The sequence below is a fragment of the Cygnus olor genome, chromosome 4 (genome assembly GCF_009769625.2).
Source record: "Cygnus olor isolate bCygOlo1 chromosome 4, bCygOlo1.pri.v2, whole genome shotgun sequence".
In the NCBI taxonomy this organism is placed as follows: domain Eukaryota; kingdom Metazoa; phylum Chordata; class Aves; order Anseriformes; family Anatidae; genus Cygnus; species Cygnus olor.
Genome location: NC_049172.1, coordinates 11,516,011 through 11,539,145, shown reverse-complemented (window position 1 = coordinate 11,539,145; position 23,135 = coordinate 11,516,011). Strand labels below are relative to the sequence as shown.

Here is a 23,135-nt window from a genome sequence, read left to right as displayed (position 1 = left end):
GGGTGATGGGCTGAGGAAGAGAATAAAAATTGTCAGTGGTATGATATGACTATAATTCCTCCTCCCCAAGGTTGAACCAAGTCTCCCATAGTCTGTTGTGTTTACTCTCAGGGCTTTGTTGTGAACTAGAAGATGCCCTAGCACTATCCTGCTCATGCTGGCTTTACAGTACATCCAGAGCCATCCCATTGCTTACAGATCAGCTCACCCCAGCTCCCAGGCAATTGAGGAGGATCCTGTGCCTCCATGTGTGTCTCCAAAACAGATTGCAGCAGGACCATTTGCAAAGGACCTGAGTTTACTTTTTTGTGTGACAACCACAACCCCGAAAGCAAACAGGAACAAGCTCATTCAGAATTGTGTTTTTCCTTCTCAGCATATTTTGGCTATACTTATTACAGGATAAGCTATTTTCCCTACTACAACTATTGTAACAATTTATTCAGCAGTCATCTAATATATAATTGCCTTCCTTCCACCAACACTTTTCCCCAGGTCCAAAGTCATTAGAGAAGCAATTAACTACAAATTTCATTTAGCTGACTAAAATAGGAAGAGATGTCTTTGTTTGTATTTGTTACTATAAGAGTAATAAGCAACAACATTGCTTGTTTGTTTTTGCAGTGACTTAAGGGAAAAAAAAAACAAACAAACAAACAAAAAAGTTCTTTCAAACATGTAATAAACACCTAATGAAAAATAACAGTACTTACCAGTAAAATGTCAAATAAGTATGAATTCTCCAAATCCTCTATTTCTCTTTCTTAAGCTGTTTCTATTTTTGAAGAACTCTTTAATTATTTTTAAAAAATTATTTTATGTTTAAAATAAATTTGGATGAGCTGTTCCTAGAAAATACTGTATTCGATGGCATTTTAAAAATTTTCTTCTCTGTATCAATGACCTAGGGATGACTGTTGAGTTTTCAGATGTATATGTCAATGTAAATGTATCCCAGCCTACAGCTTGAATGTGTGCTATTTGCTCCACCTGTTCTGTGTTTGCAAAGTGTGATTCAATCCCCTCTATCAGATGGCACTGTTTAGATTCCCTCGTCGTCTGGCAAAAACATTGAAAGGTGAAGAAAAAGTAAGTAATTTCAAGATAGCCAAATACCCTTTCTCCTGGTTAGATATGCAGGTAAACTATCACCTGCCTAAAAGGTTTATAGAGTTCCTGAACAACACATCTAGAGAACACAAAGGAAACAGAACAGGGGTTTTGATACTAATGAGATTTCTTTCATCTAAGGGAGAGTGGACAAGGGGAGGTTTATGGGAGATCTGCTTCTACATTTTTGGGGAGCTCTAGGCTTTTGGCTTTTCCTGGCTTCTCTATCAGGGAGAAGTACACCTCTGTTTCTCTGTGCCAGGTGTAAAGTTGTTCAGCCAGCACCCTGAGCCTCTGAGGCTGCTTGCAGTATATGGTAAGGGACCAAAGGTATTCCCTCTGGAAACAGATTTCTCAGTATTGCTAGGTTTTGAGCACTGAGAAATCCTTGCTGAAGAAGGGGCCAGAATGATGAAAAATCACTTCTGAACTGGTAGGTCTTGATGTTAAATAATGAACTTATGTGCTGGATACTGGAATGCAGTAGCAAGCTTTAGAGGAAAATCATGATCATTTATGAAGACTTGAACAATCATTTTGAGAGGGAACTGTTTTCTTCCTGTTTGCCCTTATCTGTTAATGTTATTGGCAAAACACTGTACATCTTGAGCTGAACACATCTCCAGTTCTCCTGGCACATGTGTTTGAACCATGGAGATGTTGGTTACTTTGGAGAATTTGTGTTGGGGCAGGGAGCCTGTTTATTTGAGATGTGCTATGCTCAGTCCGCATTAGGGCTGCAAATCTAGTAAAGAAAAAAAACAAAACAAACAGAAAAAAACACATGCAAATTGCTCTAAATGCCAGTTCACTTGGAAGCATAAATTAAATCTGGAGATGTGTTGTCAGGTTGATAGACTCTGCTGTGGTAAAAAAAATGTTTCATTTAGTGGTGTTTGTTTATGAATCTGCTTTGTAGCACTGCCATTGCCAGTCACCTTGTGAAGTGAGGTTTGACATTTCCAATATTCTTCCCCTTTCCAGTCAAGAACAAGACTGGCTGGCCCTGGGAGACTGAGTTTCCAGGTCTACTTCCCTCCTTCTATTCTTTGATACGACTTTAAGTACTTGGCATTAGGAACAGCCTCCAAAGGTACACCCCTGCTGCATTGCTGCAATAGCGCAGGGAGGGAGGTAGCCAGGTTGTCCTGATCAAGCTGTGTGGAGCAGCTCAGCTGAGAGTGCCAAGTAGCACACCCTGCTTGGCACTGGACAGCCACAAGCACAGCCAGCTCCTAGTTGCCAGCGAGTATCTCATCTATCTAATTTATCTATACACTGTGCAGCATGCATGCACCTTTCGTATGTTTCTGCAGCCCCGTAGCACAAGAGGTCTACTTTTGAAGCATTTTACAGTGACTTGCTCTTACATCCCATGTGGTGTGGGGAGCAAATGACTTACCAATGTCACAGTCTGCTTTGTTTTATTTCAGGTCATGCCCAAGCAACGTGGACAAGCTACAGTGTGTTTCATCAGCACAAGCAAGCAAGGGCTTTGAAGGCTAAAGAAAAGAGTGTATAAGCAGTTATTCTTTTTGTCATCTGCTGTAATGATAGACAAAAAATGTCTGTCATCCTCAGCAAGCCCCTTTCCCAGAACCATTCCCTGACTCCAAAGTATCCCATAATAAAAACAACAACAAAAAGCCTGGAGTTCATTTTCAGTCACCTAATTCTGTCATTCTTTTTACCTCAGAAACCTAGGAAGAAACAGAAACACTCCTTTGTGAACCCCTCACTTCTGCAATAGCCTGCATGAAAGGCAGGAAAGCAGGGAAATAAAGGGAAAAATTTCCTGCAGGAAGTTGGCATGTCATCTTTAGCGGTGCTCCCCACTTCCCTTCCTGGAGCTTGTTTCTTCTGACAGCAATACCGGATGGCTTAGCGACTCTGCAAATGGTGAGACAAATGTACTGTGGAGCAAAAAAACATTTCCTCATAGCCATGTCAGGTTGTTCTCCTCTGCCTCCCCCGCTGTTAAGAGCTACTGGTGTCTCGCAGCCATCTGGTGCAGGATTCAAGACTTCCTGCTGATAACCCTGGCCAGTCCTGGCATCGCTGTGCACTTGGCTTTGTGAAGCTAAAACAGGTTTTGGGGTATTTGTACAAAGCTGGGAAAGCAGTGGAAAGGCTAGAGGAAAATGAGTGGGAAGGTGCGAGGTGGAAACAAGACAGGCTGGTGATGCAGGAGGCCTCCACGTGTTTCTCTTTTTTAGAGGATAAAAGACAGGGCTTTGCCAAGCAGCGATTCCTGATGGGATGCAGCCATGGGAGAATACAGCGGTAGCTGACATGGCTCCTCTTTATTCCCTACTGGGGAATGGAAATGCAGACAGATTTCCAGAGAAACTCAAGGACTTGAAGCCCTTAGGATGAAAGAAGGTCTGAGAAACCATCTGCCTCAGTTTCTTCCACCAGCTCCTCACCGTCTGATGGTACTCATGAGTGACAGTGGGGAAGCTAAAGAAACCTTTGTAGTATGTTTAGGCTAGTGCGCTTTAGACTACTTTGTTAATGCACTTTTATTTATTTATTTTTTCATCCCACAGGCATGCAGTAATGTATCATACTTAATAAATGATTAATTTGGCTATGTCAGAAGATGTAACTCTGCCCTCAGACTCAGAACTAGTGGTGCCAACAAAAGTGCAGAACACGCCCTTCCACAGCCCCAGGCAGATTTGGGAGAGCCACTCCCATTCTAGTTCAGACCCTATTTATCCCAGACTGCCTCCTCATTGCTTTGCAAGGCTGTCACAGTCACTGGGACAAGTTTAGGATTTAGAATTCTAAAGTTATTGAGCTCATCTGTGATATGTCAAAAGCCTGCTCATTTCTTACTTTGTTGTTCTTCTGAATTATGGATGAAGGTCGTCAGTCATTCCTCAAAAGATGTCAGAATGTAAGTCAGAATTCCACATAGCATTAGGAACACTTGAATCAATTAGTAACATTGAATAAAGACAAAAAAAAATAATTTGGCTAAACTGTGCCTGAACCGTAAGTCTGTACTTTGGGTATAGCATACCTGGAACAGCCCTGACTTACACAGGGTCTCAGAGACACCTCTACGAGTTTTAGACCTCTCCTTTCTACAGGTTTTCTTGTAAGTCTTGAATGACATTTATTGGCTTGAATCTTAGAGAAAAATGCAGACTTGGGAATCATGGCTTTTATTTCATAAGAAAACTCATCTTCTGAAACACCTAGTCCTTGCAATTACAGACAGTGTGTGACTTGGGGCAGCCTAACACTAGTAGAAAAAGCGAGGACTATTTATCTACTTCATTCCCCTACACACATCAAAAGTTATAATACTTTGGATATTCTAAATATTTCCATTTATCAGATCAGGTTTTAAAAGGAAGGCAAAGATCAGCCCACAGCTGTATAGGTATTTTTAGTATTATTCCAAAAAGGAAGCGTCATAACTTCAATAAGGATTTTACCTGGATAAAGGTCCCATGAGAAGACTCATTCAGCCTCTGGTTAGCTTGGGGGTAGATGTGTTAAGTTATCATTAGCCAACATGAATATCTCCTTCAGTGATATGTAGACTGGGCTTTTTTTTTTTTTTCCTCAACATTACTACTTAAGAAGTACAGTTTTCATGCAGAGAGGCTTGACTTTTCCCCAGAGGAAATAATAGGATGTCAAACATTTACTTATTTAGTTATCAGTATCTGAATTTTGGGAAGAAGTAGTTAGCTCTATGTGAAGGGAGAATCATCTTAGAGATTAAAAATAAAAATAAAAATCTGTTAACCAGTTTTAAACACCCCTTCAAATATTTTCTGTAATATTTGTAGTGTATGTTATGTATGTATGTATGTAATGTTTGTAATGTATGGATGTAATAGCACAACCACTGGAATCTGAAGAGAAGTTTCCCATCTTTTCACACACCATCATGTGAGTGCTTGAAAACAATCAGCTGGAGGTATTATTAGGAGGTATTATTTTCCATTTCCCAATGAAACATTGATGAGATTTTCTGTCTTCTCATGGTTCCAGTCAATTTCCTGTGTGTCCTTCCAGTCTCTGTCCATGTGTGAGGCTTTTTCTTCCTGCATCTTCACACAGAGAGAAAAGCTTATTGGCACAAGCTGGTGTAGCCTCACTGAGTCATTGTCTGCAGTGTTCACAGTAGCCGAAGATGTATTCAATGTTATATGCATCCTTGCTAAGAACCATCTAAACCACCACCCAACTGAATGCCCTTGGAAGTCAATTAAAGAGTATCCATTCATTTGAATGCTCTTTCAGTCAGGCTCTAGCAAACCTACAACTTTAGTCCTATTCAGGCAACTGTGCATGGACTTCAGGATAAATTCACTTCCTGAATAAAGAAAAAAAATATTTGTCCCACAAGAGCTGCAGTAACAGCAGCTCTGAGAAGTACACAGAAACATTAATGGCACGGAGATACTAGGGTTGCATAAAGTGACAAAGCCATGTTTAAATGCAGTACAATGTCTCCTCAGGTCTGAATTATGTTTATGACTTGAGCAACCCAAGTCTTTCTGTACACCAGTCCCTTTACATAATAAAAGGAACACAAGATAGCTTTTAGAGGTACCCTTGCAAAATCTGGAGAGGGAGACAATAGATAGAAATCCACATTTTGCCTTTCTTTGATGCCATTCTATCTATTTGCGTATTCCTTTTATAGCTCAGTTAGATGGTTCTAGGAAAACCACAACAATAATGTGCTTTCCTTTGCACCTTCAACCCATCACATGCCTGGTGGTCAAGGCCAGAGGATCCAAAACCAGGTGTGGAATGGATCCATGTACAAACTTCACATAGATTTAGACATATGCAGGAGAGCTGGTTTTGCTTGACCCAAGTATCTACCATAGACTTGTATTAATAGATCAGTCAGTAGTACAGATCATTTGTAAAGATACTGAAGAGAAGTGGCCCCAACACTGAGCCCTGGGGGACACCACTTGTGACTGATCTCCAACTGGATTTAATTCCATTCACCACAATTCTTTGATTCTGGCCACCCAGACAGCTTTTTCACCCAGCAAAGCATACACCCGCCCAAGGCATAAGCATCCCTGAAATAGTTTTACACTAGAAAAGGAGTATGAAGAATCAGCTCAATAGAGAGGAAAGCTAGACATTCTTTTTCTTAAATGAAAGTTTATTTTGTCACTTCCTACAACTAATGCATAGGGAGTAGCTACCCTATCATAGTATGTAAAAGTAAATACAGAGAAACATTTATCTGTATGTGAGATCTGCAGATCACTAAACACAGCCTTTTTTTTTTTTTTTGTGAGGGTACATTTCTCAGTAGTATTTTTTCTTCTTTGTAGTCATTTACCAGTTTAGCCAGCAAATTAAAAGAATCAGCTGTACATTCAGCACCTTGAGAAATGATCTGCCTAGCCAAAGATTTTTGCATGACAAAACAAGAGATTTGTGACTGTTTCAGCATTGTGCTGGTAATGTAGGAAGTGCTTGCATTTTCTTATCAGCTATAGAAGGATCCAAGTTTATATGAAAGCTTTCAGATCTTACAGTATTCAAGTATTCAGTATTTAGAGATGAGTTTATTAAAAGAGCTCCATAATTTACCATGAATAAAGAGAAACCTGGTGATTTCAACTCATTTTGGCTGCATTGAATTCCATAAACATCTTTTAATTGACTTTAGAAAGGACAGAGCCTCATTCACCGGTATTTTGTATTTCACAGAATCACAGAATTATCTAGGTTGGAAGAGACCTCCAAGATCACCCAGTCCAACCTCTGACCTAACCCTAACAAGTCCTCCACTAAACCATATCACTAAGCTCTACATCTAAACATCTTTTAAAGACCTCCAGGGATGGTGATTGAACCACTTCCCTGGGCAGCCTATTCCAATGCCTAACAACCCTTTCAGTAAAGAAGTTCTTCCTAATATCCAACCTAAACTTCCCCTGACACAACTTTAGCCCATTCCCCCTTGTCCTGTCACCAGGCACATGGGAGAATAGACCAACCCCTACCTCTCTACAGCCTCCTTTAAGGTACCTGTAGAGAGCGATAAGGTCGTCCTGGAGCCTCCTCTTCTCCAGGCTGAACAATCCCAGCTCCCTCAGCCACTCCTCCTAAGACTTGTTCTCCAGACCCCTCACCAGCCTCGTCGCCCTTCTCTGGACTCTCTCGAGCACCTCCATGTCCTTCTTGTAGCAAGGGGCCCAAAACTGAACACGGTACTTGAGGTGTGGCCTCACCAGAGCCGAGTACAGGGGGACAATCACTTCCCTAGCCCTGCTGGCCACACTGCTTCTTATACAAGCCAGGATGCTGTTGACCTTCTTGGCCACCTGAGCACACTGCTGGCTCATATTCAGCTGCCTATCAACCAGTATTCCCAGGTCCTTCTCTGCCAGGCAGCTTTCCAACCACTCATCTCCCAGCCTGTAGCAGTGCTTGGGATTGTTGTGCCACAGGTGCAGGAACCGGCACTTGGCCTTGAACTTCATACAGTTGACCTCAGCCCATCGGTCCAGCCTATCCAGATCCTCCTGCAGAGCCTTCCTACCCTCAAGCAGATTGACACATGCACCTAACTTGGTGTCATCTGCAAACTTACTGAGGGTGCACTCAATCCCCTCATCCAGATCATCGATAAAGATGTTAAAGAGGACCGGCCCCAGTACTGAGCCCTGGGGGACTCCACTAGTGACCGGTCTCCAACTGGATTTGACTCCATTCACCACAACTCTTTGGGCCCGGCTACCCAGCCAGTTTCTAACCAACAAAGCGTACGCCAGTCCAAGCCATGAGCAGCCAGTTTCTTGAGGAGAATGTTGTGGGAAACGGTGTCAAAAGCCTTACTGAAGTCAAGGTAGACCACATCCACAGCCTTTCCCTCATCCACTAAGCGTGTCACTTTGTCATAGAAGGAGATCAGGTTCGTCAAGCAGGACCTGCCCTTCATAAACCCATGCGGACTGGGCCTGATCGCCCGGTTGCCCTGTAAGTGCCGCATGATGACACTCAACATAATCTGCTCCATGAGCTTCCCTGGCACTGAGGTCAAACTAACAGGCCTATAGTTCCCCGGGTCTACCCTCCGGCCCTTCTTGTAGATGGGCGTCACATTTGCTAGCCGCCAGTTGACTGGGACCTCCCCTGATAGCCAGGACTGCCAATAAATGATGGAAAGTGGCTTGGCCAGCTCCTCTGCTAGTTCTCTCAGTACCCTTGGGTGGATCCCATCCGGCCCCATCGACTTGTGTACATCCAAGTGCTGTAGCAGGTCGCCAACCATTTCCTCGTGGATAGTGAGGGCCACATCCTGCTCCCCATCCCCTTCCACCAGCCCAGGATACTGGATATCCAGAGAACAACTGGTTTTGCCGCTAAAGACTGAGGCAAAGAAGGCATTAAGCACCTCAGCTTTTTCCTCATCTCTTGTAACTAAGTTTCCCCCAGCGTCCAGTAAAGGATGGAGATTCTCCTTAGTCCTCATTTTGGTGTTGATGTATTTGTAAAAACATTTGTCCTGGTTTCAGTTAGGACAGAGTTAATTTTCCTCCTAGTAGCTGGCAGGGTGCTATGTTTTGGATTAGAATGAGAAGAGCGCTGATAACATGCTGATGTTTTAATTGTTGTAGAGCAGTGCTTACACCAAGCCAAGGACTTTTCAGCCTCTCTCTGTCCTGCTAGCGAGCAGGCTAGGGATGCAGCAGGAGCTGGGAGGGGACAGACCCAGGACAGCTGACCCAAACTGGCCAAAGGGGTATTCCATACCATCTGACGTCATGCTGAACAATATATAGGGGTGGCTAGCCGGGGTGGAGGGGGGGGCCGGCTGCTCGGGGATAGGCTGGGCATCGGTCACAGGGTGGTGAGCAATTGCATTGTGCATCACCTATTTCGTACACATTATTACTATTAATACTATTATTATTATTATCATTGTTATTCTTCTCCCTGTCTTAATAAACTGTCTTTATCTCAACTCACAGGCTTCACTTTCCCGTTTCTCTCCCCCATCCCGGAGAGGGAGGGGGGAGGGTGAGCGAACGGCTGTGTGGTGTTTGACTGCCAGCCGGGCTAAACCACAACACATTTTTTGTTATCTTTAACAGCAGTAGCCAGATTGAGCTCCAGATGAGCTTTGGCCCTTCTAATTTTGTCCCTGCACAGCCTTGCAACAGCCTTATAGTCCTCGTGAGTGGCCCGCCCTCTTTTCCAAAGATTATAAACCCTCTTTTTTCCCCTAAGCTCAAACCACAACTCTCTGTTCAGCCAGGCTGGTCTTCTTCCGCGCCAGCTCGTCTTTGGACACGTGGGAACGGACCGCTCCTGAGCCATTAAGATTTCCTTCTTGAAGAGTGCCCAGCCTTCCTGGACTCCTCTGCCCTTCAGAACCACCTCCCAAGGGACTCTGCCAACCAGTGTCCTGAACAGCTCAAAGTCAACCCTCCGGAAGTCCAAGACAGCGGTTTTACTGGTCCCCTTCCTGGCTTCGCCAAGAATATAGAATTCTACCATTTCGTGGTCACTTTGCCCAAGACAGCTCTCGACCACCACATCTCCCACCAGTCCGTCACTGTTTGTGAACAGAAGGTCTAGCGGGGCACCTTCCCTGGTAGGCTCTCTAACCAGCTGCATCAGGAAGCTATCTTCCACGCTCTCCAGAAACCTCCTAGACTGCTTTCTCTGGGCTGTGTTGTGCTTCCAGGATATGCCTGGAAAGTTGAAGTCCCCCATGAGAACAAGTGCTGACGATTTTGCAACTTCTGCCAGCTGCCTGTAGAACTCCTCATCTATCTCCTCATCCTGGTTCAGTGGTCTATAACAGACTCCCACAAGGATGCTTGCCTTGTTGGCCTTCCCGCTGATTTCTCACAACTGGGAGCCCAGTCTGACAGTGCTGGGATTAGAGCCCTTGGAACCCAGGGTCAGTGGTAAAATGAGACTGTTCCTTTGTTTCAGCTTCTATTCCCAAGTGGTCTCCTGTGCAATGGCAGGTCAAACCCTGGCCCAGAAAATCTTATTAATGCCCACTGTGTATATACCACTGTTTTTCCCCCCAAAAGCTAAAAATATGCCTAAATCTGTAGACACTTGCTTTCAATACTCTGTGGAACGAGGCTGAACTCATTTTGAGGGCAATGAGTATGTCAGGAAGGATCTGAGAAAAATCTGAGAATGCCTTTGAAGAACTTCTATTGCCTAGCAATCCATGAAGACTGCTTTTACAAATGTGATTTTGGGTCAACATATTCTCCCAATCCATCTCACTCCTCATCTTCCTGTGAATATAAAAGCTTATGACTTGACAGGCAGCTTGCTGTCTATAGATGGCTATTTGTTATTTATGGTTATTATGGTCTGTATTTTCAGATCTGTTACGTATGTGGTGATGTAAGGCTTCTATTTTAAAGACAATATTTAGTTATCACACCAGAAGTGGCCAATGTCTGGAAAGGTTATATCAGTAAAGTAAACATGAAGCACTACTGAACAAAGTATAACCTAAACAGTCTGTTTGCATTCAGTATTGAGTTTTTAATCTCATTTCCCCATTTTATTACAAAGAGTAAGGGGAAAAAACAATATGGAATCCATAGGAAAAATGGAAATCCATAGGAAAACACATGTGCTGAGTCCTTTTTTTCCTGCTTATAGCCTAACAAGTTTATTAGGGGTGAAAATAAAGGTGAGAAGGAGGACAGGAAGGAAAGGAGGGCTTTATGGTGTGTAGGCTGCACATTTTATAATAAGTGTCCTTGACCTGCCTGCTCAGAGAGGGGGACAGGGAAGCTGATTGAAGGCCTGAGGCAGTTGCCAAGAGAGATGGATAGTCAGCACCCTGGAACCCCATAAAGCCTATGTTCCCAGGCAGCTCTGCTCTCTTGGGACGCAGCCAACAGATAAGGGGACATATTCCACTTTCAATTCCCTTATTATTATGGCCCTGGAGGTGAGGGTAAATGAGAACAGGAAAAGCCAAGCGAAGTGTAGAAAGAAAGGTAATGAGAGGTTAGCCATCTCGAAGGGGGTGGGAAATCAGACTTAACTTCTGAGTCCTCTGTAGAGTTTGTGCAAGCTACCTGAGAAAGAGCCCTTCTCTCAGAAGGCACGTGCGAGCTACAAGCCATGCTGACCCTACTGGGCAGCCCAAAGATTAAAACACTCCTGTGACTAGATCAGGAGGATACACTGTATGTATCTACTCTATCATCCTTCATAGCACCTGCCTGAGAAATGTATCGAGTGATTTTTGCATCAGGCTCAACAGCTTTTGAGCTGTCCATGGTAAAACTTTTAGAAAATTGTGTGATATCATTTAAACACCCACTTGACAGCAAATCTGTCAATTTTCCTGTTCAGGTCCTCTCTTGCAAGAATATCTTCATATGTCCATCTGCTCCTTCCCTTTTTGATAAAATATGAAAGTTTAACTACATGATTACCAGGTCTCATTATTTGTGATTCTTCCCTGAATCCCCTCCAGGCATCTCTATCCTTTCCAGATGATCCTAGAGGGAGCCTCAGCAATTCTGTGTGCACAACTATAGGAATATGTCCATCTTGCACTTTGATACTGATTTTATCCCTAAAACTTGTGTTTAGGGCAGCTGCTGTCATGGTTGTTTTAAGAAAAGTCTGAAGTTGTATTGTTGAGCTTAAAAACAATGGAAAGTCATAATTCTGTTGTGATTTCTGTAATGGCACAAAGAAGATCAAATAGGCATTTTGAAATAGGAAGGTCAGAAAGTGAAGAGAGTAAAACCCTGAAATAAGATTTGCCAAAATCTCTGGACAAAGCAAACTTACTTGATTTCAGTTGACACAATCCTGTTAGCTCCATTTTTTCCAATGCCAGTCCAACAGCCAGACCCATAAACATTTCTATAAACAGTGAAAGCAGCACAAAGTAAAGAAGAACAAGGGAAATCAGAACTGACTACTATTGATTTTGTGATAAAGGCTCCATGGAGACCAGCTGTTAATTACCTTTCCAGAGGATAGACTTGTTTAGCTTGGAGCCAGGGTTGTTCCCCCCCTTTCCTCTCAGGGACAATAGACTGTACTGCTAGGATTAGCATAAGATTTAAACTATAAATGTGCATTGGCACTGAGTTGTTATTATTAATCCATTTTATTATGGCACTGCTAAAGACCAGGCAAGAAGGATGCAATACACAAAATAGATGCTCTGTCTCAACCAGTGTGCTGGTAAGTAACCCTTGCAGTAGAGCTTACCATTGGAGAGTCCTTTCTAGTCAAAGCTAGGCTGAAGCAGCATGCATCTGTCCATCTTCTTTTCTTTTCTACTGCTGCATTTACATGCATTAATGATCTAACCCTGCCAGGTACAGAGCTCACCTGTCTCCTACTGCATTCAGCATGGGGGGAGAGGGAGGGCACAGCACAGAGTCACTGTGCTTTGCTTCTTTCCAGATAAAACCACTGAGCCCAGGCCGTATGACCTAAGCTGTGCATGGTTGAAGACTGGCAGGTAGGGAGAAATGAGGCTTGAAAGCCATCTGTTCTCTCTCCAGAGCCTGACATGGGCTAGCTAATTCAGCCCATGACATGGCTGCTGCAGTATACACTGGCCTGCCTATGTGATGTTAGCTGTTACTTATGACAATAACAAGTGCAAAGCCTCCTAACAGAACTGTTGTTTTTAAATCCCTGAGTCTCTTTAATAACCCAGAGAGACGGCAGGCTGAGCTCTTCAGAGCTGCAGACTGACTTTGTACATGCAACCTGGGCAATTACAGATGCAAACACTGGTAAGCAAAGTAGCCCTGTTCTATGGTTCTCAGAATTACTAGGGATAGTGCACAGAGAACAGTAAAACTTGGGAATCTTTGAAGAATGCATCTGCGCAAAGTAGACAGACTCTTTGGTTAGTCACTCTATTTCTGCCTAGCTCGCATTTATTTAGTTTTTCTTTGTGCCTGTGTAGCACATCCAGTGCAAAATAAGTCAACAGTGTAAGCTAGAAGCAATCAGCATGATCTTAGATCACACACAAACTGTCTCTTTACCTTAGCAAGCTGCCACCCTCAAGGAAGTCAGTACAATCACAAATTAATGATCTCTGCTTGGTTTTGACTCCAGATCTATTGTGTCTTGAAAAAAATGACATCTAAAAATACTCTGTTAAGATCCTCAGTGTGCTTTGTGCACAGTGTTCTGGAAACGATCTGTAATATTTCACACGTTAAAAAGCAGCAGTGGCCTTGGTGAAGAACAGTTTTGCTCATTTGTATTTATACACACTCTCAGCCTAGCAAGGCAGCCAAGGTGACTTTGGGGGGAAATGCTGCTCAAGTACAGCTGGCGCAATCTGGACCTACAACTTTCTGTGCATATCAGAAAGTGTTTGCATATTCATTATCGTTTGATGGGCACTGAGTGGTCAAGGGAAATGTACGAAGAGAAATACACCCTTTTGGTGTATATCTCAATTTGCTCAGCTTTCTGTAAATCTTGTGCGCGCTGTATCAATGTGAGCATCAATGGGCCTGTTTATTGTAAGGATTAGATCCTTCCCCCAGATTACTGTGGTTTTTACTGTAAACACAACACCTGGGGAGGCAGAGAGTCTGGTGGGAAGTCTGCCAGGAAGTATAGTTGTTATAATCATTATAGTTATTAACTGCTTAACCAAGACCAGTCCCTAGGACTGTTCTTGGAGGCAAAAGGAGGTGCTTGTTCACCAGGGTGCAGTGGCATAGCTGCCAACCAGGGTTTGACATAAAAAAAAAGAAAATTTATCATCAGAACCTGTCCTCAGCTGAAGTTTAAGAGAAAAACAACAAACAAACACAGCTCTTCTGTCCTCACAAGGAAGGTGAGTGTTGTAGGAAGAAAGAGTTGAAGCAATTTGTGATCCAATCCTATAAGACAGAAGCTGCAGCAGAAAGAGTTGAGGCTTACCAGTTGAGCAAAACCACTACGAGTGACTTTAATCCCAGAGAGGTCACATTACTGAAAGCTGAATGTGCTTGCTCAGATTGCTTTCTTGCAGTGAACTCCAGAAACAGCCTGGCTTGTGGCTCTGTAGGAACAATTTTGTAGGATCCTCTTAGGGTACAGGACAGCAATGCCACTTAGTGGCTTCATGAAAGCTGTTTTCTCATGAAAAATATGTCTGTGTTAGCAAGGAATGAATCCAAGTGAATAGCACAGCTCACTGTGGAGTCCTGAAAATACAGTTCTTCGTTGGAAAAGTAAATCCCCCCAAAAAGTGCTGCAGAATAAGAAGAAACAGACACCACTCACATTTTCCTGCTTCCTCTTTTCCAGCTCTCATGCAAGGTAAACCCTCCAGTGGTATGTGCTCCATCCGTGGGTGAATGTCCAGAGCAGACACCATGAGTATGATACTATATGAGTCTTCAGTGTCAGATAGATGAGGCTAGGCTATGGACACAACAGCCCACCTTGCCTTAAGAAAGAGCTTCAGCATCACAGTGGAGTTAGCGTGATTAACTACAGTTAAGCAGGAAAAGTGTTCTCAGGGAACCACCAGAGGCTGGAGTGTGTTTACTGATGGATTTGTCAAGGTGCTGTGCCATCTAGAGGAATTTGGTATGCATGTTTCCATGCTCCTACTAAAGCCTCACAGGATATCTGCTGCAGCCCCCAGACAGTAGGACCTGCTCCTGAACCTGCTTCTGGCAGACTCGGTGCCCGGTGGTCCTGCTCTGACACAGCAACAAGGCACAGCACTGTGTACATTTGCATGAATTATACTAAACACCATTAAAATGCACTGCCCTTACAGTCTGAATGTGCTGATCAAGGTTTTCTTTCCTGTTTCAGTTTACATCCATTGGTGATTTACAGAAATGATGGCACATGTCTACCAAAAATACTGTGCTTCTGTGGACAGAGGTACCTGTTAATAGATGAAACAACAAAAAACAAGGGCTTCATCAATTTTGCTTTGTCACATGTAGCATTCCCACCAGCTAGAAATAGTCAGATAACCCTTCTACAGCCTGTCCCCTTCATGATTTGCCTCCACATTAAATGCCCTCTGCTCCTGATTCTCTCCCCACTGATCTGCAGAGCACTGCTCTGTGTTGTTTGGCTCCCAGAAAAAAAAAAAGTCAGACAGGAGGTGACTGTTACCAAGTGACTATCAGAGTGCAGTGTTTGTTATTTGAGCTGTCACCTCACTCCGTGTGGAATCAAGTTTAAAAGAAAAAAAAGTTCAAATGAAGTGTTATTGCTACGAGAAATAGGCCATTATCATTTCATTCAACATGTGTTTGGGAAGCCACTTGGTAAGCTTTACTCTGGTTTCTGAGAATTTATCAAAAGACACCAGCTGCAAGCTCTAGATGATGGTGAGGTGAGGAGAGTTGGTGCAGGCAAAATAAAAAAGAATTTAAAGCTTCATTTGTCACTTGACAGTCCTCACTGGAAGTTTAAATGGGCTTTACTGGAAGATTTAAACATTGGCTTCGGGTATTGAAAACATCTGCTCTGTTCTTAGAGGCTGAAAATGGAAGAACCAAGGTAACATGGAAAAATTGTTCTCACACTTGCTTTTCAGTTGGTTTAGGTAGTCACTTAGGCACGGTGCCTCTAAAAGTTAAATACCAAAATGAATATTATAGAACAGGTCCAGATTTCACAAGAAAAATGAGCAATAGCAGCAAAAGTCATTACTTTTAGATGATTATTATTCTTGCTAATCATTTGTCTGCACCTAGAAGCCCAGACTGAGATAAGGGCACCAACCTACTGCGTGCTGTACAAGCATGCAAAGCATCATTGAACCTGAGGGTTTTGAGGCTAAACAGGCACTGGAGATAAAAGGTGGGGCAAGCAGCAGAAATAACATTACTCAGTGCAATGAAATGTATTACCACTAAAGCTAGGAACAGTGACAAGCTTCTCAAATCCTCATCCATGACCCTATCCTGTTGGTCAAGCTTCCTTTGGCTGATATGAAAGTCTTTCCTGCTTTGTGACTTGTCTGATGAAAGAAAATCATGGGGAGGAATGATAACAACAACAACATGAAGAGTGATCACAGAACAAGAGCACGCCTCTAGAGAAATTTGGGCAACTTCATAATGTAAATTGTGTTTTCTAGCCTAGAATATCTCTTTTTGATGCCCTGGTCTCTCCAAAGGACATTAGGATTTTCATATATCTATTTCAATTGTCTTCATGCACTGCTCTGTCTCCCTCTAGTGAAGGGATACCCATATTTCCTCTTATGCACGTCTACTGTTTAAGACAAATAACATGGCTAAAATATAATTCATATACTCCTCCCTCTCCCCCAGTCATTGTTCAGTCACTGCTTCAAACCCCCTTCCCTCTACACACTCTGGCTGAATACTAACAATGTGTAGAGGGATGAGAAAAGAGAAATGGGACGGAATTTGTTCTGGCTGAGAAGAACAGGCTTAGCTTCCCTAACACAAGTTTTCAGTTGAAGCAATCCAACTTCTACCACAAAGAGTATATATCTTTTTAACAGAGTCACCTTGTTGTTCTTTTACATGTGTTCCCTTTGCATTCATGTCATTAGTTTTTTAGCAGATGATAAATTAGTATGACATGTAGATCCTTTGCAGACAACTAGGAAGAGTGAAGCTGTCCTGTCATGAACATCATTGCACATAGGGGGCTTGGCTGGACCGTTGCATAGAGGTGATCAGAGAAGAAAAAGGAGGAAAGCAAAGACTCTTAAAATAATTTAAATAAAATAACTGGGTAAAGAATTTGCTGGCGTGCCTGTAAATATTTGTGCTCACACAAAAACCTCTGACTTTCCCAAGGCTCTGGTGCAGTCACAGAGATGAGGGCAGAACTTCTGCTGCCCACAGATTGCAGAGTGTTTCACCTGAGCCACATCCAGGTGCCATAAATCAACCTCCCCTCAGAAATGTGAGGATGGAAGCAGTGAGAAATGAAGGTCTGTAGCACAGGAGGAAAATATATGTATTTTAGCTACGCAAGATTTGATCTAGTCCTTTTCTTTTAAGATCTTGTCTCATTCTTCCACTTCCAAGAGGAATACAAGGTAAAAAAAATGGTTGTCATTGCTGTTCCAATATACACTCCCATAAAATTCTACTTCTGTACACAAAAAGCTCATTATGACGTATCTAAGCAGGGAAAGTAGAAGACAGATCTTGAATCTTTGGGAATGAATTGTAACAAGCATGAAACATAGCCATCAGCTCCTTCTGGAAACTATATTTAATGCCCCACTCCTTCAAATGTGCAAGAGGCGTTGTTCACAGATCCTCTTTCATGAAGCATTCCCTTTCCTCAACAGCTTATTTTATGAGATTACACATTCACAGCACCTCAGCAGTTGCAACCTGAATAGCACAGTTACAGCTGGGGGACAATACAAAAACTTACTCTGAACCATGCTTGCCTGTGTTGAAGATTTTGTCATCAACTTAACAATAAATCTCTCCTTCCAGGAAAAAATTGTCTTAGTTTTTCTTTATGATAAGGATTGCCAGCACCTGTGTTTGAGGTGAGGGTTGAATTTGGCTAGGAAAAAAAAAAACAAGCAAAATGAAAAGACAGAATGGTCATTTTTTTTTAAAATTTGTAGACTTTCAGAAACATCACTAGAGCTATAAAAATAACATTGTGTGGAGTTCTCAGTAACTCATGCCTGGGATGTAGACAATGAAGTCAATCCCTGAATTTGTATTCCCCAACACACAGAAGGGACTATACTTCAGGTTTTCAATAGCTGCTTATTTTCAACAGCTACCTTTCAAACACTACCTTGTTTAAAGACACAGGAATCACATATATTCATAATTAAAGGTCTAAAGAGTGAAACCCAAGGAAGCCTTGTAAACTACCACTGCTTCAAAATGAGATATGATTTCACCTTACTGTGTGGAGCAGAGAGGATAAATTCTGGCTTACTTAGTAGCACTGAGCAAGCACTGCTTGCTCATAATCAAACCTATAACAGAACTGTATGACTTGTGGTGGACCAGTGCTCTTTGGAAACCGTCTTTCAAGACTGACCATGTGTATGCTGCCCTCAAAGTTATCAGAGCATGAGTCCTAGCACCAAGCAACCAAAGAGCACTGCTCTTCCTAGTGGTATTTTCCCCTTAACACTGCAGGTGTCACTATAAAATAGAAAATCTGTGTGACAGCTTCTGCTCCAGTTACTTTGCAGGGGGATGAACACAACTAGGATTTATGGTGAGCTGACTGTGAAAATACAGTTGAGAATTTTCTCCAGCAATGATAAATCAGAAGCTATCGTCCATTCTAATACTACTGCTGGAAGTGTATTTGAAGGTCATGGTTCTCATAGAAAGAACATGTTGATGTTGTCAATAAAGGCCCTTTCCAATGATGTTGCCATTTGTGAGAAAAATGCATAGCATTCCTGGTCTGCAAATTCAAAGTATTGCTTTGTAAAAGCATAGCAGAGCTGTGATGGTTCAGTGGTGTAAAAAAATTTATTTCTGTCTCCATGGGGATATGGTTGTCTACAGAATTGTAGCTTTCAGGGATGCCTAAGTAATTCCATGCAGAAGGAGGTTCAAAGGCTTTAATTAGAGTGCATATACGCAGTCCACAAAGTTGTTAGGACAGTACGATAATGTAAATCTACAGCAGGCTCCGGTCTAGTAAATGTGAGAGGTGTCTTAATTTTGCTGTAACACAGTTCTGTAAGACAGGGAAAAAGTATCCAGTCTCAAAAGGAGGATAAAAATACTAAAGAATGCTGATCACTTTGATATTTTAGTTGTGAGGTTCAGATCAGATGCCAAGCGAGATTCACCTCTTACTCAGGAATACCAGTTTTTGCCTGTTGTCTCTTTATGTTCTTGCTGTATGATGGCAAACCACTGTGTGAAGCAAAAAAAAAAAAAAAAGAAATAGTCTGCTGCATTCCCCACAGCAAGCAAAGTTATCTAATTTATCCACAATTAGCCTTATGTGTCCTTCAGTATTACTGCCTCCCAGAGCCCCATCTGCCATACAAGATTGAATTACGAGTCATAGTTCACAGAAGCAGATAATTCCAAGTGTAAATTAATACCAGCCAGAGAAGTGAAGTCAAGCATTTCCCTCCTCACTTTGTATCACCACCTCTCTTACATTTGCCTTCTCTTTCCTATATAGCTCTTGTTTTTTGTTTCTGCTCACAAATCGATGTGTAAACATGGATGCTAGTGAAAGCCAGCAGAAGGCTGGTTCCTAGTTTACTTAGCCATTTCAGAAAATATTCCTTGATTAATGATATGCACATTCTGGAGGCTTGAGCACCCTTGAAAATACCCTTGAAAAATCCAGTACAGGATTTTGTAGTCTGTCCTCTCAAGCCCAGCATCCTTCAGTCAAAGAAAAAAAAAAAGCCAAACCCTGATTTTTATTTAGTTTGCCTTAATTGCAGTTATCTATGCCTTTGAAATATCCCTAGGGATATTTTAGTAATACAAATTTTGGTATATAAATGGCTTAATTCCTTTAAATGTTTCATCCAACTTTAAATCCTAGCTGCAGCTCCTGCAACTGCTGCTAGCAGCAGGTGCCTTAGAGATAGGATTAGGAGCATTTGTGTTTTAGCTGCTAAATTGACTGTATTCCTCTTTGTCTTCTAACATGAACACGTTCTTTGCAATATTATGGGTAACAAATGCTATAGGTGGGACTAAAGCAGCAGGTCTATCTTTTGCCCTTGTTTGTGCTTTGTGTGGCTTTCACTACTGTCTATGGGTTACAGTGCCTGTAGCCTGGGCAGAAATTTAGTCTTCAGGAGAGCTAATGAGCTGGAATTCAGCCCAGAGCTAAAGCCATACATCTGTGTCAGCTATAGCCCCACTAAGCCACCTTGGAGAAAAACAGACAGACCTCTTCTAGCTGTATACTACCTGACCCTTTCTCTTGATGCTAATAGGTGGCATGGAAGCAAAGAAAATCTGGGCTGAAAGAGCCAGCCCATCTCCAGCCTCAAGTCAGGAACAGCTGTACTGATGTTACCGTGATAGACATTTAAAAGCCAGTACTTAAAAATCTTAACTGTGGTTATGCCACCACCTCTGGTGGTCCTCATCTGTCTTGCAATGCTTCATGTAAAACTGGCCCCATGCTCCAGTTATTATATTGCTCTATATAGAATTACAGGGTCATAGAATCATCACAGAATTATTTAGGTTGGAAGGGATGTTAAAGATCCTCTATACCCAACCCCTCTGCCATGGGCAGGGACACCTTCCACAATATCAGGTTGCCCCCAATGCCCCATCCAACCTGGTCTTGAACACTTCCAGGGATGGGGCATCCACAGCTTCTCTGGGCAACCTGTGCCAGTGCCTCACCACCCTCTGAGTGAAGGCTTTGTTATTTAATCTAAAATTACCCGTTTTTAGTTTAAAGCCATTAACCCTTGTCCTATCACTACACTCCCTGATGAAGGGTTCAAATATTGCTAGTCATGAGTAAGGTTGAACACTACTTCATTGCAAGTAGGTTTTAAACTTCAGCATAACAAAAGTGCTACCAAACCAGCTATACCCAGTGCCATCTTGCTATACGGTAGTGATAATTCCTGACTAAACAGGAATAATAGTTACATTTTTTTTTTGGTGTTGTTGTTGAATTACATCCTGTTTTTCCAGGCCATTATGCCAATTTGTCAAGATAATTTTGACCAGCTAATGATATCCTCTATTTGCACATATTTTCAGATTTCTTTCATTTGAAAATCTGACATATTGCCTTTTTAACAGAAAATACAGACAAGAACCAGACCTAAGACATACCCTGGCAGCATCCTGCTTGGTACAGCGTTTCAGTGCCAAACCCACTGGTAAGTATTCTCCTATGCATCATTTCCCAACCACTATTTATGTTCTGTGGTACTTTCCCTAGCCAGCTATGGAAGATGTCCTATGAGACAGAGTCAAAAACATTATTGTCTATGACATCTCTTCATGGAAAGTCAATTGCAGCAGCAGATAAAGTAAAAGCAACACATGAGCCAAAGAAGTGTGATTCTATCTACTGTGCATCCCTCCTGAAACCTTCATATCCAAACAAAATGCAACCAAGACAGGCAAGTAGTGGATACTCACATTTTTCCTGTGCGCTGCCATACAGAAGGGGGATAGCGGGCTCTTCTTCCTGGTAATTCTTTAGAGGGATAACCCGCTAAAATTGCGAGGTGTAGGACAACAACACTTGCAGAATCTTTAAATACTGAAGATTTCCTCCCCCTTTTAAGTTTTCTAGCTTTCTCTAAGCTCAGGGAAGTTCTAGGAAACCCTGGGCCTGCTCAAGCAGTTCTGGTTAAGCACTTGAAGACAGGGAAATTAGGGTAGCCTGATGTTCAAAGGTGCTGAGAATTCCCAGGTTTCCACAGAGGACATAAACTGGCTATAGGAATCAAACTAGATGAACCAAAATGTAGAAGTGTTGGCCTATAAGTGGGATTTTGTGCTTGCAGCAGGGAAAACAGCTAGCATAGCCCACTGCACAGAGATCTTTTCCCTGTGATTAAATTGCACTGCATCACTGCATCCAGATCTCTGGGGAAAAAAAAATAAAATCTAAATGCTGCAGCTGAGTAGTCTCCTAAAAGAAAGGATGGGCTACAGTCAGGTTTCATGCACCTGTGGGGTCCTCAAAGTCACTGCTTCTCTCTCATTTAAAATTTTATAAAATTGTTTCCCAGCTGTCTCTTTTGTTCTGAGTGTGTGCCTGTCATTTCTGTGTACAGTAATTCTTGTTTCACAGCCAAGTCTTTAAAGAAGAAAATAATCCAAATCCATTAATTATTACTCCTCCACACACAGTTTAAACGGTGAGTTGCTGTGCCATGTCCAGCCTTCTAGCAAACAGAAGATGATAGTAGGGAGCAGAGGCCCAGCATAGGATCCCAGCTTCTGCTGGTTGCCAGTTCAAATGGATCTAAACAGATCAGAAGACAGGAAAAGGGTGGAAGACATACTACAATACCTAAGATGGGGCCAGTATCTTCACTTACCTGTAGATGGTGGTCTTGTCATTAACTCTCAACATACACAGAGATACCTCAAAAGGCATCTTCATACAGTGCTCTGGTAACAAGGTGAATCCAGATTACCACTCCAGCCCTCAATCCATCTTCTCACAGTCCTGGCAGCACAGGGAGGAGCCAGGGGGTACCTTTATCAACACAAAGACTCACTCAGTAGCACTATACACCTGGAAACCCTATCCACTTAACACAATCAGAAGTTGCTGCAGCCTTGACTGGAACCCAGTTAATTAGGTTGTCTTTATAAACCAGTTCCGTGATTTATGTTGAAATGACAAACACAGTGAGAATGAAAGGCTTCAGGCTATTTACCCAAGAAGATCTGAAGTAAGTTGCAGTCTGTCAGGTATTCCCAAAGTATTTACACTGCAGAGGTTTGAGCCATACAAGAACTTTGGTCTAGCCATCACAGCTTCCCTTAACCTGTAGAATAGCAGCTCTAGTATGTGTCTCAGAGAAGGCTTTATTAATGCACCTGGGCACCAATAATCATTTTACTAATTGGGTGGTTGACCTTCTTGGCAAGTTGAAAGGCTTAAGTGAAAATGGAGAGCTCTATTTAGCACCTCTGAAAGGCTGACCTAAAGTGGTCAGTAATTTGATAGGAAGGGATTTGATGGGAAGGTGGGAGCTAAAATGCCAACAAGTGGGAGACTATAAGATTAACAGGGAACAGGTTTATTTTGTTTTTGTTCTCTCTCTCTCTCTTTTTTTTTTTTTTCTGTGCTTCTTTTACTGTAATTACAAGGCCTCCTTACCTTACTTAGTTATTATCAGATCAAAATGAGCTAATGCTCTTGACTGAGTAGCTGAGGTTTCAGAGAATTCCCTTGCTTTTCCTAATACATTTTCTTCTCTCTAAGACACCAGAGCTTTTGCATACTGTGTGGTAGTTGCTCTTCTCACTGTACAAGTAAAGATCACCTGCTGAACTGTGCTAGGAAGTAAAAGGTGTACGAGGTACCTCAGCTGGAGCTATGCTCACCCAAACAGAGAATGTGGAGGT

The 23,135-nt window shown here is 42.4% G+C and overlaps 3 long non-coding RNA genes across 3 annotated transcripts; 1 reads left to right on the top strand and 2 right to left on the bottom strand.

The window, feature by feature from the left end:
- The first annotated feature begins 1,275 nt into the window (after positions 1-1,275).
- LOC121070048 lies at positions 1,276-4,434 on the top strand. Its single transcript, XR_005819858.1, has 4 exons — positions 1,276-1,543; positions 2,544-2,626; positions 2,807-3,009; positions 3,660-4,434. It is a non-coding gene; the product is annotated as an uncharacterized LOC121070048 (long non-coding RNA).
- Positions 4,435-4,571: 137 nt separating this feature from the next.
- Positions 4,572-14,121, bottom strand: LOC121070049. Its single transcript, XR_005819859.1, has 3 exons — positions 14,026-14,121; positions 11,908-11,982; positions 4,572-5,183 (listed from the first exon to the last, which is right to left on the bottom strand). It is a non-coding gene; the product is annotated as an uncharacterized LOC121070049 (long non-coding RNA).
- A 4,126-nt stretch (positions 14,122-18,247) lies between these two features.
- On the bottom strand, positions 18,248-22,220 carry LOC121070001. The gene is made up of 3 exons (XR_005819820.1): positions 22,097-22,220; positions 21,186-21,261; positions 18,248-18,956 (listed from the first exon to the last, which is right to left on the bottom strand). It is a non-coding gene; the product is annotated as an uncharacterized LOC121070001 (long non-coding RNA).
- Between the last annotated feature and the right edge of the window lie 915 nt (positions 22,221-23,135).